This window comes from Aedes albopictus, chromosome 3 (genome assembly GCF_035046485.1).
Source record: "Aedes albopictus strain Foshan chromosome 3, AalbF5, whole genome shotgun sequence".
Taxonomy (NCBI): Eukaryota; Metazoa; Arthropoda; class Insecta; order Diptera; family Culicidae; genus Aedes; species Aedes albopictus.
The window spans coordinates 203,917,242-203,934,063 of record NC_085138.1 but is presented as its reverse complement, the minus strand read 5'-3'; the positions used below and the strand labels follow the sequence as shown (position 1 = coordinate 203,934,063).

Genomic DNA, 16,822 nt, shown 5'->3' with positions numbered 1-16,822 from the left:
AGAGTCTTTCTTTGTATGGGGATAGAACTCACGAGAGCTTTTTGCGTGTGAGTGGATGTAAGAAACACAACAAGGATTATGAGTGTTGGACTCACTGCGCGACAAGCTCACGCTCGTTGCTGTTGGGGATTTGCATTGTGATTTCTGAGTTTTATTTTTCTCCTCAGAAAATCGCCGAAATTACCTCCTCATTTTCTCGTGAGGGAGTTTCTGTCAAGCCTGATTTTAACTCATAAACAGCGATCGATGGTTCTGTTATCTGATGAATCGTATTGGCTGTATAATATTTGAAATGGTTACAATGTTTGGCAAAAATACACAGGCTTGTTTCGTGATAAACGTGTGCAGCGGTTTGATCAATGTTACCCTACGTTGAACAACACCACACAGTTTCACGGTACGCTTTTCCGTTCTAGCGAACCGCGATTTAAAATTGATTCGGGTTTTCTACCACAAAAGTGGAAAACGCGTAGATTTTTTTTGTAATAAACGGTTGATGAGGCGAATGTGCGAATATATTCAATAGAAACTATAGTTTCTAATAACACTAGTTTACAGCATTTTTGAACTCGGTAAGCTGATGATCATTTTTGGTGTAGAATCATGCCCTGAGTTCGAAAACGCGAAGGAAAAAAATTACAGTAGAGCGGAAATTTTTTCGACTTTCCATACAAAGTTGATGATTTGAAATCGATTTTTGTTCTATTTTTAAGCAAAGTCGCTCACATCAAACGTCTCATTCTCCGTAATCAAAGCTCCGATTGAGCTGAAATTTTTACTGTAACTCGCCTACATATGATATGTCAAATAAACGTGGAGAAAGAATTTTTAAGTTGATTTTTTCTTATTGAAAAAAATACATTTCTTCAAAAAATTTTGGGAATTTTGCTAAAATTCAAGAAGATTGTCCCTAAAACTCGCCAATATCTTGAATTTCATCAATCTGACGCAAAACCTGTATTCAGATGATCGAATGGTTTTGTTTTCAGCTTTTAATTCATGGAAAAAGATTTAAAATTGGTTGAACGAAACGCAATATATTCGAATTTTAGTAAATTACATATTTTGAAAAGTTACAAAACTCGATATTGAGCTTAAACTTAAAAACTGTTCTACTTAAAATTTTTTGAAGGTCGGTTTCGAAATCAGCACTAAATTGTGCTTCAAAAATTTTGGTCGTTGACAGAAGTTCACGACTTTCGTTTTATTTTGTAAACTTGTGTAATCGATCAATGATGAGTGGTGTTTTGTCTGAAACCCCTCAACTGCATCTGCTGTTCTGCTACTCTCTGCATCGACCAATGTGGCGCTAGCTTCTACGCGTGAAAAAAATCGCTAAAAGTGAAAACACAAATATTTTATGGCGAATACACTCAGCGAAAAAAAACTAGCGAAATTCATCGAAATACCTTATGAAAATGTGCTATAACTTATTCTTGAGACGATTTTACGTCATAAAGTGACCTTATAAAATTCATCCGAATCATTATGAACTATTTAAAGGCCGTTTCATAAGTTGGGCCTTATGGAAATCTTTAGGTTATTTGGCTGAGTGTAGCTTGTAGCCTAAAGCCAAATTTCTCAGAGTGGAACACATTATTCGAAAAGAAAGTTGGTATTGATTGTGCACAATGGTGACCACTACGGCATTGATTGACGATATTGATTGACGGCAAATAAATAAAAAAACTACGAAGCCTAACAAATATTTTTTTTGGAAAAAGCTTTCTATTCCAAGTAATTCTATTTCTATTTCAAATTTCAAGTCAATAATTATTGGTTTGGGATTGGCTGAGTTTTAGCGGGAAAGTTCCAAAAATACCAGGCACTGACCAACTGGCTATTTATAGGTTCAAAATGCATTTTGACGTAAACTACGTCTTGAACCGACTTTTCGAACCCTCTAACCCTCAGAATACTCTTTTCGAATGAGTGTAATCAATTTTGTACCTGTTAATTCCGCCCTTCTTTATCCTTTATCCGCCCTAATTTATCCTTTGACAAATACGCGTATTTTGACTACCACGTGTAATCTTTCTCAGTGTCAGTTATCCACTGTGGTAGACGCATGGTTAAAAGATGCAGCGGCTGGGGTCTCAAACCATCAGGACGCATTTGCCCAGTTCGGTAGCAGATGGGTGAGAAATCCCTCCTGAATGTTGAACAAATTTAGTATTGTGAAATCAAATTTAAACAGCCCCTATGAGGGCTACAATTTTAAATTTTCTGCAAGAGTTGATTCCGAATTAAGGACAAATGCCTTGAAATCTCGCTATTTTCTATGCTCTGTCGCAGCAAACTCAATATACAAATAATTTTTGACCAATAATATATTTTAAAACCATTGTGCGGCGCACAAAATTGGAAATGAAATAAGAAGAAGAAATGTAAACATCGTGACTGTCAGTCAGCTGTCTCCTCTTTTTTAGGTGGAACGCTTACCATGGACTTATCCACCGATGAACAGAATTCATCGCCGTCCGAGAATTTTGACACTAGAGCGGGGCCATTCCCAATCAGAATCGTTAAATTCTGATTGGAACGGCCCCGCTCTAGTGTCAAAATTCTCGGACCGCGATGAATTCGGTTCATCGGTGGATAGACGAGTGCACCGATGAACTAAATTCATCGCGGTCCGAGAATTTTGACACTACAGCGGGGTCGCTTCCAATCAGAAGTGAAAGATTTCCAATCAGAATTGAACAATTCTGATTGGGAACGACCCCGCTGTAGTGTCAAAATTCTCGGACTGCGATGAATTCAGTTCATCGGTGCACTCGTCTATCCACCGATGAACCGAATTCATCGCGGTCCGAGAATTTTGACACTAGAGCGGGGCCGTTCCAATCAGAATTTAACGATTCTGATTGGGAATGGCCCCGCTCTAGTGTCAAAATTCTCGGACGGCGATGAATTCTGTTCATCGGTGGATAAGTCCATGGTAAGCGTTCCACCTAAAAAAGAGGAGACAGCTGACTGACAGTCACGATGTTTACATTTCTTCTTCTTATTTCATTTCCAATTTTGTGCGCCGCACAATGGTTTTAAAATATATTATTGGTCAAAAATTATTTGTATATTGAGTTTGCTGCGACAGAGCATAGAAAATAGCGAGATTTCAAGGCATTTGTCCTTAATTCGGAATCAACTCTTGCAGAAAATTTAAAATTGTAGCCCTCATAGGGGCTGTTTAAATTTGATTTCACAATACTAAATTTGTTCAACATTCAGGAGGGATTTCTCACCCATCTGCTACCGAACTGGGCAAATGCGTCCTGATGGTTTGAGACCCCAGCCGCTGCATCTTTTAACCATGCGTCTACCACAGTGGATAACTGACACTGAGAAAGATTACACGTGGTAGTCAAAATACGCGTATTTGTCAAAGGATAAATTAGGGCGGATAAAGGATAAAGAAGGGCGGAATTAACAGGTACAAAATTGATTACACTCATTCGAAAAGAGTATTCTGAGGGTTAGAGGGTTCGAAAAGTCGGTTCAAGACGTAGTTTACGTCAAAATGCATTTTGAACCTATAAATAGCCAGTTGGTCAGTGCCTGGTATTTTTGGAACTTTCCCGCTAAAACTCAGCCAATCCCAAACCAATAATTATTGACTTGAAATTTGAAATAGAAATAGAATTACTTGGAATAGAAAGCTTTTTCCAAAAAAAATATTTGTTAGGCTTCGTAGTTTTTTTATTTATTTGCCGTCAATCAATATCGTCAATCAATGCCGTAGTGGTCACCATTGTGCACAATCAATACCAACTTTCTTTTCGAATAATGTGTTCCACTCTGAGAAATTTGGCTTTAGGCTACAAGCTACACTCAGCCAAATAACCTAAAGATTTCCATAAGGCCCAACTTATGAAACGGCCTTTAAATAGTTCATAATGATTCGGATGAATTTTATAAGGTCACTTTATGACGTAAAATCGTCTCAAGAATAAGTTATAGCACATTTTCATAAGGTATTTCGATGAATTTCGCTAGTTTTTTTTCGCTGAGTGTATTCGCCATAAAATATTTGTGTTTTCACTTTTAGCGATTTTTTTCACGCGTAGAAGCTAGCGCCACATTGGTCGATGCAGAGAGTAGCAGAACAGCAGATGCAGTTGAGGGGTTTCAGACAAAACACCACTCATCATTGATCGATTACACAAGTTTACAAAATAAAACGAAAGTCGTGAACTTCTGTCAACGACCAAAATTTTTGAAGCACAATTTAGTGCTGATTTCGAAACCGACCTTCAAAAAATTTTAAGTAGAACAGTTTTTAAGTTTAAGCTCAATATCGAGTTTTGTAACTTTTCAAAATATGTAATTTACTAAAATTCGAATATATTGCGTTTCGTTCAACCAATTTTAAATCTTTTTCCATGAATTAAAAGCTGAAAACAAAACCATTCGATCATCTGAATACAGGTTTTGCGTCAGATTGATGAAATTCAAGATATTGGCGAGTTTTAGGGACAATCTTCTTGAATTTTAGCAAAATTCCCAAAATTTTTTGAAGAAATGTATTTTTTTCAATAAGAAAAAATCAACTTAAAAATTCTTTCTCCACGTTTATTTGACATATCATATGTAGGCGAGTTACAGTAAAAATTTCAGCTCAATCGGAGCTTTGATTACGGAGAATGAGACGTTTGATGTGAGCGACTTTGCTTAAAAATAGAACAAAAATCGATTTCAAATCATCAACTTTGTATGGAAAGTCGAAAAAAATTCCGCTCTACTGTAATTTTTTTCCTTCGCGTTTTCGAACTCAGGGCATGATTCTACACCAAAAATGATCATCAGCTTACCGAGTTCAAAAATGCTGTAAACTAGTGTTATTAGAAACTATAGTTTCTATTGAATATATTCGCACATTCGCCTCATCAACCGTTTATTACAAAAAAAATCTACGCGTTTTCCACTTTTGTGGTAGAAAACCCGAATCAATTTTAAATCGCGGTTCGCTAGAACGCAAAAGCCTACCGTGAAACTGTGTGGTGTTGTTCAACGTAGGGTAACATTGATCAAACCGCTGCACACGTTTATCACGAAACAAGCCTGTGTATTTTTGCCAAACATTGTAACCATTTCAAATATTATACAGCCAATACGATTCATCAGATAACAGAACCATCGATCGCTGTTTATGAGTTAAAATCAGGCTTGACAGAAACTCCCTCACGAGAAAATGAGGAGGTAATTTCGGCGATTTTCTGAGGAGAAAAATAAAACTCAGAAATCACAATGCAAATCCCCAACAGCAACGAGCGTGAGCTTGTCGCGCAGTGAGTCCAACACTCATAATCCTTGTTGTGTTTCTTACATCCACTCACACGCAAAAAGCTCTCGTGAGTTCTATCCCCATACAAAGAAAGACTCTCGAGGCAAAAATCGCAGTCTTTTATCTGAAATCATCATCGGCTCTTTTTTTATTCCTCTCTTCCTCGTTCAATTTTTATTGCCTCTCTGTTAGGAGATCGTTCGCTCCCTCGCGACGAGGCAGAAGTAAAACACCGCTCTAGAGCATGTTGCAAAACACTTTTGGTTTTGAGGAGAATTATCAAGCTTGGTTAAAATTGCATCCCATAGTGGTGGTTCATCTGAAAAAAAAAATCCATTTTAAAATGTTTTATGAGAAAATAAAACATGTTGGTGAGCAGCGAAAGAGTGATTAGGGCAAGAGTCAAACTTATTATCCCTGGCAACCTTCACCTTAATTCTTTGGTTCAAAATTGACTGTGTAATAAAAGAAAAGTGCCCAAAGTAGAAGTCGGTTCCGGGTCATTTGGCCGAATGTCATATGTCCGAATGCCGTTTCGCCGAACGCCATTTGGCCGAAAGGGTCATTTGGCCGAAAGGGTCATTTGGCCGAAGGGTCATTTGGCCGAAAGCGTCATTTGGCCGAAACGGTCATTTGGCTGAAAGGGTCATTTGGCCGAAAGCCATTTAGTCGAATGTCGTTTGGCCGAAACATGAATGATGAAATTAATGGACCATGGCACTGTTCTCCACATCAGTATACATAACTCCAAAAAACAGTCCATGATTTGAAAGAAAGAAATTTTTTTGGAAAAATATATGCAGTTTCAACGCCAACTAATCCCTGAATGGCAAAACTAGAAAGATTCGCCTATGATTAAAAGAAGGAAATATTCCTTATAATCATATTGATAGTTAGAATGTAAAAAAAAACCCTCTGAATTCTTTGGTCATGAACGACCCATTCGGCCAGATGACATTTGGCCAAATGGCGTTCGGCCAAACGGCGTTCGGCCAAGTGGTGGGACACCGTAGAACGACCCCGCTGTAGTGTCAAAATTCTCGGACTGCGATGAATTCAGTTCATCGGTGCACTCGTCTATAAGTCCATTAGAATGTACCCCCTTCTCGAAGTGATCCCTAACGGGTGTACCGCGAAGGTAAGGAAGAGAAAGAGAGAGAGAGAGAGAGAGAGAGAGAGAGAGAGAGAGAGAGAGAGAGAGAGAGAGAGAGAGAGAGAGAGGATGATGCCAATAGACGAGTGCACCGATGAACTGAATTCATCGCGGTCCGAGAATTTTGACACTAGAGCGGGGTCGCTTCCAATCAGAAATGAAAGATTTCCAATCAGAATTGAACAATTCTGATTAGGAACGACCCCGCTGTAGTGTCAAAATTCTCGGACCGCGATGAATTCAGTTCATCTGTGCACTCGTCTATCCTGTCGATCCCAACGGCTGCCATTCACATACATACAAAAATTTGGTGCTGGACGTGGTAATTGTAATTGTAATTGTAATTTATTTATCTAATCAACAGGCTCTATATAAGCCCCAATGATTTTACTTAAATCTAAAGTCTAACATGACAAAGTAACATATCGCAGTCAAAAATAAAACTTAAACATAAGCACAAGAAAAACTGTTAACACAATCCAGTTAATAGTCAAAATTATCAAACAAAAAAAAAAACACACAAAACTACAAACTAATTACGCCTTGAAAAAAAACAAACTAAACCTCCGACGAAGTATTTGACGAGACACATTAAAATCGAATAATGAACAAACTCTATTGAAGTTACGTTGCAGGCCGTTAACACCCCCAAACATACTGTAGTTCGTCCGGTTTAAGGACAAGGTATTTGGAGTACATTGCTCAAAATTTCTAGAGCACCGTTTTGTAGAACCGTTGAACGGATTTGGATTAAAATGCATCACGCTGTTGACAACCACTGAACAATTAGCGTGATGCATTTTCATCCAAATCCGTTCAACGGTTCTAAAAAACGGTGCTCTAGAAATTTTGAGCTATGTACTCCAAATACCTTGTCCTTAAGGGTGGCCGCAGCATGTAATTGTTGCGAAGAGCACGAGGTTGAACATTAATATTTAGTTGACCCAGAATGGCGGGGCAATCAAGGCGTCCTTGCAGAGTGTCCGAGACTAGTAAAGCCCTGGCTGTGTCCCTACGGGTCGATAAAGGTTCCAGATGTATCAGCTGGCAACGGCTTTCATAACTTGGCAAATTATACGGATTGGACCAAGGCAAACGTCGAAGAGCATATCTTAAAAAAACGCCGTTGAACAGACTCAATCCTTTCAACTCCATTGTTGTAGTATGGGTTCCAGACAACCGAACAGTACTCAAGTATGGATCAGGATAGGGCACAGTACAAGGACTTAAGGCAGAAAATATCCGTGAACTCTCTTGCTATTCTGAATATGAAGCCGAGAATGCTAGAGGCTTTTCCGACGGCGTAGTTGATATGTTGTTTAAAAGAGAGCTTTTCATCCAAAACTACACCAAGGTCTTTGACTTGACTGACGCGTTCAATTTGGGTGCCTGACAAACTGTAATCAAATAGTATTGACCGTTTTTTGTTCGTAAAAGAAATCACCGAGCACTTGGACGGGTTAACCTCCATTCGGTTTAGACTACACCATTCAGCAAACGCATTCAGCTGACGTTGGAGGAAGTAGCAGTCTTCAATCGATCGAACACGAAGATACAGTTTGAGATCATCTGCGTAGGATAACCGTGGGCATTTGATCACCAAGTTCCCGTCATTAAAATATATCAAAAAGATCAGTGGACCCAAGTGGCTACCTTGTGGGATACCAGACGTTGCGGCAAATGAAACGGACTGACAGTCACCTATGACGACAGACAGGCGGCGATAAGTAAGATAAGATTGAAACCATTGCAGGAGGGTTCCATGTATCCCCAGCCGATCGAGTTTAGCTACAGCAATACGATGGTTCAATTTATCGAATGCTGCAGTCAGGTCGGTGTAAATGACATCGGTTTGAACGCGTTTCTCCATGCTCTCGATGATATAGGAGGTAAGACACAGCAAATTAGTGGCCGTTGAGCGACCAGGCAGAAATCCATGTTACTCGGTGCTAATAAACGATTTGCTGTGATCGAGCAACGGGTCCATGATGACAATCTCGAACAACTTGGCGATGGCGCAGAGCGAAGTAATACCGCGATAGTTGCCAATCTCTTGCCTGTTCCCTTTTTTATGTACTGGGAACATGTGCGCAAGCTTCCATGTGGACGGAAACAGGCCAGGCCAGTAGTTACGGAGAGTCGGAAAACGTGAAGCAGTGGTGGCAATAGGTTGATGATTTGCGCCTTGACTAATACCGATGGAATTCCATCGGGTCCCGGGTTGTGCGACGTCTTGAGCTTAACGGAAGCCCTGGCAATCATGTTTTCATCGATGTCTACACTGCTCAGCGATTGCCCAAGGTGTGGAACTGTGCTAGCGGCGAGTGTGACGTTGTTGTCATCCAGTTGCTCATCGGTGAAGACACTAGCAAATTTATCGGCAAAGAGATTACATATATCTTGCGGAGAGGAGGCCACATCGCCGTTGAACATCATAGACGATGGCAAACCGGATTCTTGACGCTGTTCGTTTACGAATTTCCAAAACTGTTTAGGACGAGATTTAAGCTTCCTCTGCATGCCACGCTGATAACGAAGTAAGCATTGTTTCGCAATGCGCTTATATTCGTAATTGATCCTCACATAGTAGTTCCGGAGTTGCAGTGTGCGGTGTCTGGTGAATTTCCTCAGAGCGGCCCTCTTTCCAGATTTCAACATACGCAGTTCGCTTGTTTCCCAAGGACGACGCGATGTATTGCGGTGCAGCTTTTTGGGGACGTGTCTGTCAATAACGTATGCCAGCACATTGGACAAGGTTTGAGCAGCCACCTCAATGTCCTCGGTCCTTCGGCGATGCTCCGATGATCAGCCTTGTGGAAATCATAGGAAACGGCGATCGGTGAAATGTCGAATTCAAGAGGCGACTTTGCGTCGATTGTTAACAGCAAAGGAGGATGGTGGACTGTTAATTTCACTAGAGGAGCCGGCGCTTCGCATATGGGTGGAGCAGTGTCCTGTGCACTGACGAAGCAGAGGTCCAGACTACGGTTGTTCTGATTGGTGACGTGGTTGATTTGAGCGAGAGTTGCAGCACTATAGTTGTCCAAAAGACAAGATGCGGTGGAGTGAATGACTGACCGCTCCACGTCAGGAAAGAGAAATCCATTGCATGATGCCTTCCACGTGATCTCTGAAAGATTGAAGTCACCCATCATGATGACTTCATCTCTGGGTTTGGCGATTTCCAGAATGGAAAAGATCGACCGGCAATGCGATTCAATGGGAGAAGCATCACGTACCCGATCAGGAGGGATATACAGCACACAGAGAAAAAGTGTACGATCGCCCAGTTTGATCGAAGCCCATACTTGCTCCAAGCGAGTCCAAGAGGAGTTATCTATTCTCCTCGCTTTGTGCCTAGAATTCACAGCTACTAGAACGCCCCCACCTGTTAGTTTTGTGCTGTTATCGGCACTCCTATCACATCTAAAAACCTCGTAGTCATTGCCAAAAACGTTGCGGGAGAGTGTTCGTGCATCCAACCAAGTCTCGGTAAGAACGATGATGTCGTAGCAACTGTCGGAGATAGCAACACGGAAATCCGCGATACTACTATTCATGCCGCCAACGTTCTGGTAGTAAACGTTGATCTCTTGATGACTAGTGGGCGAGAGGGAGCTGGAAACTGGCGCAGTCGATGTGGCGGCTGGTCCATCAGCTAAACCGCCATCAACTAGGTGGCGGTAGTGGACAAACGTCAAACTCGAACAAAAACGATGCGAGCGCAACGGATGGCTAGTTTGCCAATTATTAAATTTTAAATAGACCGTTAAATCGGTGTACGACAGTAATTATCAGAGTGTTACGTCTGTTTTTCTGTGGTATTTTCATACTTGTGCACTGAGGCAAAAACACTTATAATTTTCATAAGTTGTAATTTATAAATGGACGATTTTTCTGTTTCATTACTCGCTTATTTATTTTATAGCTGTTGTGCTTGTGTTTCATACCTACAACTTATGATTGTCAAAGCGGCATGGTTGTGAAAAAATCATAATTGAAAACTATGAAAATCGTTACAAACGCGCTCCTTGTCTTTTTATTTTGAATTATCAATCAAGAAAAATCGATCATTTTACTCACTGGGTAGTTCCAAGATACAATGTCATGCCATGATTTAGAACATAGGTTCCCAAACTTTCAGGTAGCGCGACCCCCTTTTTCCAGCAAACGTAGTCTTTGTGACCCCCCATAGAAATTTCCTCATTTGTTGTCTATTACAGTAAAATATTTTACTGTCCCTCGCGACCCCCTGGATGAAGGTTGGCGATGAAGGTTGCGACCCACAGTTTGGGAAACCATTATTTTGAATAGAATAAATTCATTCATAATCAATAAAATTGGCCCGGAATTCACATCGTTGTTGGAATCTATACATCACTTATTGTAAGTCATCTGCTAGTATGAAAACCTATATATTTGGTTAAAATTATTGCTACCATGGTTGGAATGTGTCAACAATTACAAAATACAAATTTGCGATGAATACATTTTTTTTCTCTTTCTCCATCATACAAATATCTAATCATCTAATCTAATCACACACTAGCGCAGCCATTACTTGAATGCATCCTGGAAAATGAAGACTATTCAAGTCTATAATTTTTCTTGTCTAACGGCCAGGCCAACTGCGCAGCATGTACCGCAGAGAAGATTTCAAGGGATAGAAAGATTTCAACATAGTCAATATTTGAAAACATTCTACACCTTGAAATTGAGGGGAAAGATGGAAGCGTGAACCTCCCGTACCAAACGCTTCCAGATAACGATATAGATATTTAAACATGTTCGCATGTATTAATATGGTGATGTATACGGTGATTTGCTAAAAAATATTGATTAGTGCGCCAGGAATGGTAGTAAGATTCTTCACTGAAAAGAGAATAAAGGATTGAATAAAACATAAGTGATACGCTCGTTACAGTTATTATTTTTAAAACATGATATTATTATACAATAAAATTACCTGAATCCTCCTAAAACAAAAGGTTTATTAGCAGTTAAGAACAAAACATAAATTAAAACATAACCATTATAAAAATACATCAAATTTTAATCTGGTGTTATACCACTTTAGGCAGTAAAATAGCAAGATTAAAATTTGATGCAATGTGGTAGATCTTACACCGTAACGCACCGTTCTAAGGTGATCTACCCACGTTACAGGAAAATATGTGAACAAACCATTTTGTTTACAAATATGTAAACAAAACCATTTACGATTTTCGTGATTAAGATTGGACTATTAAAAGTGCAGTAACAATCATATGCGACTATAAAAATGAATATACGTCTACGATTTCGTTCACTTCGTATACGACGCAAGTGTGACACAAACGATCAATATACAACATTGTTATAGTTGTATACGATTTCACCGATTTTCATCATACCTTTAGATAGCAAGCTCGATTTAGCAGATTCATATACGAAGTGAAGCGATGATTTCCACGATTCAAAGAAATCATATATACGATGCTAGCGAACTTGCAGTTTGACACTAAGAATGTCTGTTTTTTCATGATTCTATCCAATTCTGTGCGATTCTACCGATAGTATCTCGCACCTTTTATGATCGGAGACGACTATATGAAATAAAATCGTAATTGAAATTTAATTTGGCATAGAATGCGATTTTACGCAATTATGGTCAACAAATATACATATTATTATACAATTCTGATTCAATATATGAGAATATACGATTTTTTACACACAATGGTTTACGATATGTGTTGGCTGTGAGAATTAAGCTATTTGATTCACATTATTACATTCAGCGAAGTAAACTATCGAAATTCATCATAATACCTTATGAAATTTAGCCATAACTGTAAAGTATGGATGCCAAAAGAATACCTTATGAAAATTAAACATGCTTAGTATCACCTAATTACATAAGATAAACTTATGAAAAGAGCAGAAAACTCACAAAATGATGCAGACTGGAATCGATCCATGAACGTCGAGATCACTGAGCGCGTGCCCAACCCACACGGCTATCGACGCTTGAGAATATCGTGTTGCTAAATGTGTATAAAAGCCAAACTGTGAGTCGATTCTGCGTCATTGACCGACCTTATGAAAATCGTTCTAGCCGTTATGAATTGTTTAAAGGCCATTTCATAAGTTAGACCTTATGATAATCTTAGGTTTATTTGCCTGAGTGTATGTAATGCAATTAACTGATACGTTAATTTTGGAGAGAGCAGGATCACTAAATTGAAAACTTAGCTCTGTTTCATCTTCATCATATTAAGAGGAAAAAAGTTTCTATGCTAATCACATCTACCGTATCTACGAAATCTTTGTATACAGATTAACCCACACATCACATGAACTCAAAACACAAATCTGCCAGCCATTTCTCATTTTTCTTACTCGTCTGTGTGCTCGGCCTACGTATAACAATAAAAAAAAAATCAAAACGAATGCCACGGTCCTTATAAATAGCCTACCTACATCTTTGTTGAACATGCTTTCACGGTTTTGTTAAAAGGCACTTATAAGGCAATTTACGTTTGTTGCGTGGCAGGCCATCCGCCACACATAAATCTTGTCCTCAGTCGTCACTGTTTAGGGATTATGCTCTTTTTTTTATTAGCGGGGGTTTGCTCCCTTTTTCTGAAGTTGCCCAGAAAGGGTGATATACCGGTGTTGAAATAATATATGGATGCTTATCCTCTAGACGAGTGTATTATCTAAACGACTTGTTCAACTCGTTTAGCTTTATTGTTTTTTTCAACAGGGTCAGCTAATTATTGCTTCCCAAACAGACAAATTGTAATATGTTTAAACAAGATCATTTATTATTCAAGAGAAAGTGGATTTACAAGAAATAATTTGAATAACTGCAATTAACATTCACATTCTCAAAAATTAGGTTATTTACGCAAATATCGTTTTATATACACTGAAGTTTTTTTTTACGACGGTAATGGAATCGCGTGAACAACACGCGGTAAAAAGTCAAGTCACGGTAGATGTGGTCCTGACTATTTTTCGCGTGTTTTTGAAAAATCGCAGTTTTTTTTTACGATGGTTTTTTTAAATAACGCGGTTTTTTTACGACGGTTTTTGAAATAACGCGTTTTTTTAGGACGGACCGCGTAAAAAAAACTGCGTAAAAAACCGCGTAAAAAAACTTAAGTGTACCTGTGTAAATAATTCAATAACATCAAATTAGTTTTTGAGAATTTTGGCTGTTACTTTGTATGGAGTTGTAGCTGCACACCGAGTGTTTTGATGGCAAAATGACGACTCAATGCAATGTTTTAATAATTTTAAGCAGTATTGAAAAAAAGAATTTATTCATGCAAAAAATATCATCTTCTACAACCATTTACAAGTATTGTTTCGACTTGATAGATTCCAGCCTGAAAAAAAATGTAGATTTCGTTCGTTATCAAACATACAACATACAAACATGATCCACATATAAAAAGCCGATCAATTAACTGTGTAAATGGCACAAAACCAACAAATTTGTGAAGGTTTTCTTTACTGGGACGATAATAGTTGTTTTATCATCACCACAAAAGTTCCACCTGGAAAGCAGTCGTCCGTGAACACAAAGCAAATTATTTTGCATTTACGTCCCACTTCGGGTCCGCCATAAAACACCGCGGAGAGAATAATTGCTTAGATTATAAGGATAGATTTTAAACTTAATTCCGAATGAGAAAATCAATGTAGCTGAAACTTTATATGCAGCACTATCGTTATTCTCTTTGTTGGTAAGCGATGTTTGCTGTGGTGCAGGGTCGGCTTATTCGTGATACGCTTGGTAGCTTAATAATATCACTAGTTTACAAAATAAAACGAAAGTCGTGAACTTCAGTCAACGACCAAAGTTTTTGAAGTACAATTTAGCACTGATTTCGAAACCGTGCTTCAAAAAATTTTAAGTAGAACAGTTTTTGAGTTTTAGCTCAATATCACGTTTTACAACTTTTAAAAATATGGAATTTACTCAAATTCAAATATCTTGCGTTTTCTTCAACCAATTACAAATCTTTTTCCATAAATTAAAAGCTGAATACAATACCATTCAATCATCTGAATGAAGGTTTTGCGTCAGATTGATGAAATTCAATATATTGGCGAGTTTTAGGGACGATCTCCTTAAATTTTAGCCAAATTTCCAAAAATATATGAAGAAATGTATTTTTTTCAATAAGAAAAAAACAATATAAAAATTCTTTCTCAACGTTTATTTGACATATCATATGTAGGCGAGTTACAGTAAAAAATTCAGCTCAATCGGAGCATTGATTACGGAGAATGAGATGTGTGAAGTGAGCGACTTTGCTTAAAAGTAGAACAACAATCGATTTCAAATCATCAACCTTGTATGGAAAGTCGAAAAAATTTCCGCTCTACTGTAATTTTTTTCTTTTGCGTTTTCGAACTGAGGGCATGATTCTACACCAAAAATGATCATCAGCTTACCGAGTTCAAAAATGCTGTAAACTAGTGTATTTAGCGCAAGTTAGCATGATTATGCTGAAGATTGCTGCTGGGATCAATTGTTGAGTAATGATTTTTCGCATTGGATATTTTCTTTGGAATCATAAACAATCGTCCCTGCAAAAATTGACAAACAATAGGACATATCGGTGAAGTACTAGATTTGTAGTAATGAGCTGAATTTTAGTATGGTGAGAAGGTCAATTCTCTGTTTCTGCAATGAAATGGTGCAAAAAGTGTGGGTTTTATGATTCATTGACTAATTTGATGCTGTTTGAACAAAACTTTGGGCAACAATATTGTTGTTTTCTCCATTTCTTGCGATATAAACAACATAGTTAGGGTAAATGTACCAATAGTGGTGCTATTAGTAGCTCCCTGTAGAAAAATAATTAAATAAAATTGATAATATCACAAAATAAAAAGTCTGAAAACGTTAATCGGTAGTTTTTCACTTAAGTTTGCTAGAAAAAAGTAAAAACCATTGTTTATTTCAATTTTTGCTAATAAATCACTTGCACCAACTATAGGTACGCAGTTCCTATTATGGAGGTAAAATTTAACATTGGTTCCTATAGTGGCGCATCCCATTGAATTCTTATGGGACTCACCACTATAGGAACACCTCTGCTGTACATAGCCGTCTCCATTCCACTCGGTCCATGGCTGTTTGTCTTCAGTTCCGCACTCTGCGTAGGGTCCGCAGATCGCCCTCCACTTGGTCGACCCACTTTGCTCGCTGCGCACCACGTCTTCTTGTACCGGTCGGATGACTCTCGTGAACCATTTTAGTCGGGTTGCTATCCAACATCCTGATGACGCCACCCGTCCACCGTAGCCTCCCGATTTTCGCGGTGTGGATGATGGTCGGTTCTCTCAGCAGCTGATACAGCTCGTGGTTCATTAGCCTTTTTTAAGTACCGTCTTCCATCTGCACTACACCGTAGATGGTACGCAACACTTTTCGTTCGAAAACTCCAAGGGCGTTGGTCCTCTGCACGAAGGGTCCATGTTTCGTGCCCATAGAGGACTACCGGTCTAATCAGCGTTTTGTACATAGTTAATTTCGTGTTACGGAGAAACTTTATTCGATCGTAGAGGTAGAGTTTTGAAGAGTCCAAAGTAAGCACGATTTCCTGCCACAATGCGTCTCTGAATTTCTCTGCTGGAGTCGTTTTTTTATCTAGTTCGTTTATTTATGGTTCAATCGCGTTCAACGCTTTACGGAGCCGAGATTCATTTTTTGTATTCAATAACATACAACGATATTGCTTTCTTATATCAAGGTTAGTACTGGGAGGAGGCCAGGGTACTCGTGGCTGCTCGAGGTTAGCGGGTCACATTATTTTTTAAGGAAAGGCATGGCCAGGATAAGGTTTCAGGGTTTGCTGTAGCACATCCGGGAGGTATCATGGCTTTTGGCGTCGCCTCTGGTGTTGGCATGGGCTTGTCAAGGATTTTCATCTGCCGGATGGCCAGGAACAAAACACAAAAGGACAAAACACAGAGAAAAAAAACTGAAGCGAAAAAACACAGGGAGATTAAACCTTTATACAACACATGCGAAGAAACTCATAAATGGACCGCATATAGATTAGATCGCGGGTTCCCAATACATCTCTTACTGGAACAAAGGGTTGTCTACCTCGGGCCTCCTCCTCCTCTTCTTAGCGTAACGTCCTCACTGGGACAAAGCCTGCTTCTCAGCTTAGTGTTCTATGAGCACTTCCACAGTTATTAACTGAGAGCTTCCTCTGCCAATGACCATTTTGCATGTGTATATCGTGTGGCAGGCACGAAGATACTCTATGCCCAAGGAAGTCAAAAAAATTTCCTTTACGAAAAGATCCTGGACCGACCGGGAATCGAACCCGTCACCCTCAGCATGGTCATGCTGAATACCCGTGCGTTTACCG

At 39.0% G+C, this 16,822-nt stretch overlaps 1 protein-coding gene across 1 annotated transcript in view; it reads left to right on the top strand.

Annotated features, from left to right (window-relative positions):
• LOC109416152 (TWiK family of potassium channels protein 7) overlaps positions 1-16,822 on the top strand; it is a 345,001-nt gene that overhangs the window by 113,705 nt on the left and 214,474 nt on the right. The gene's annotated exons all lie outside the window — the stretch shown is intronic.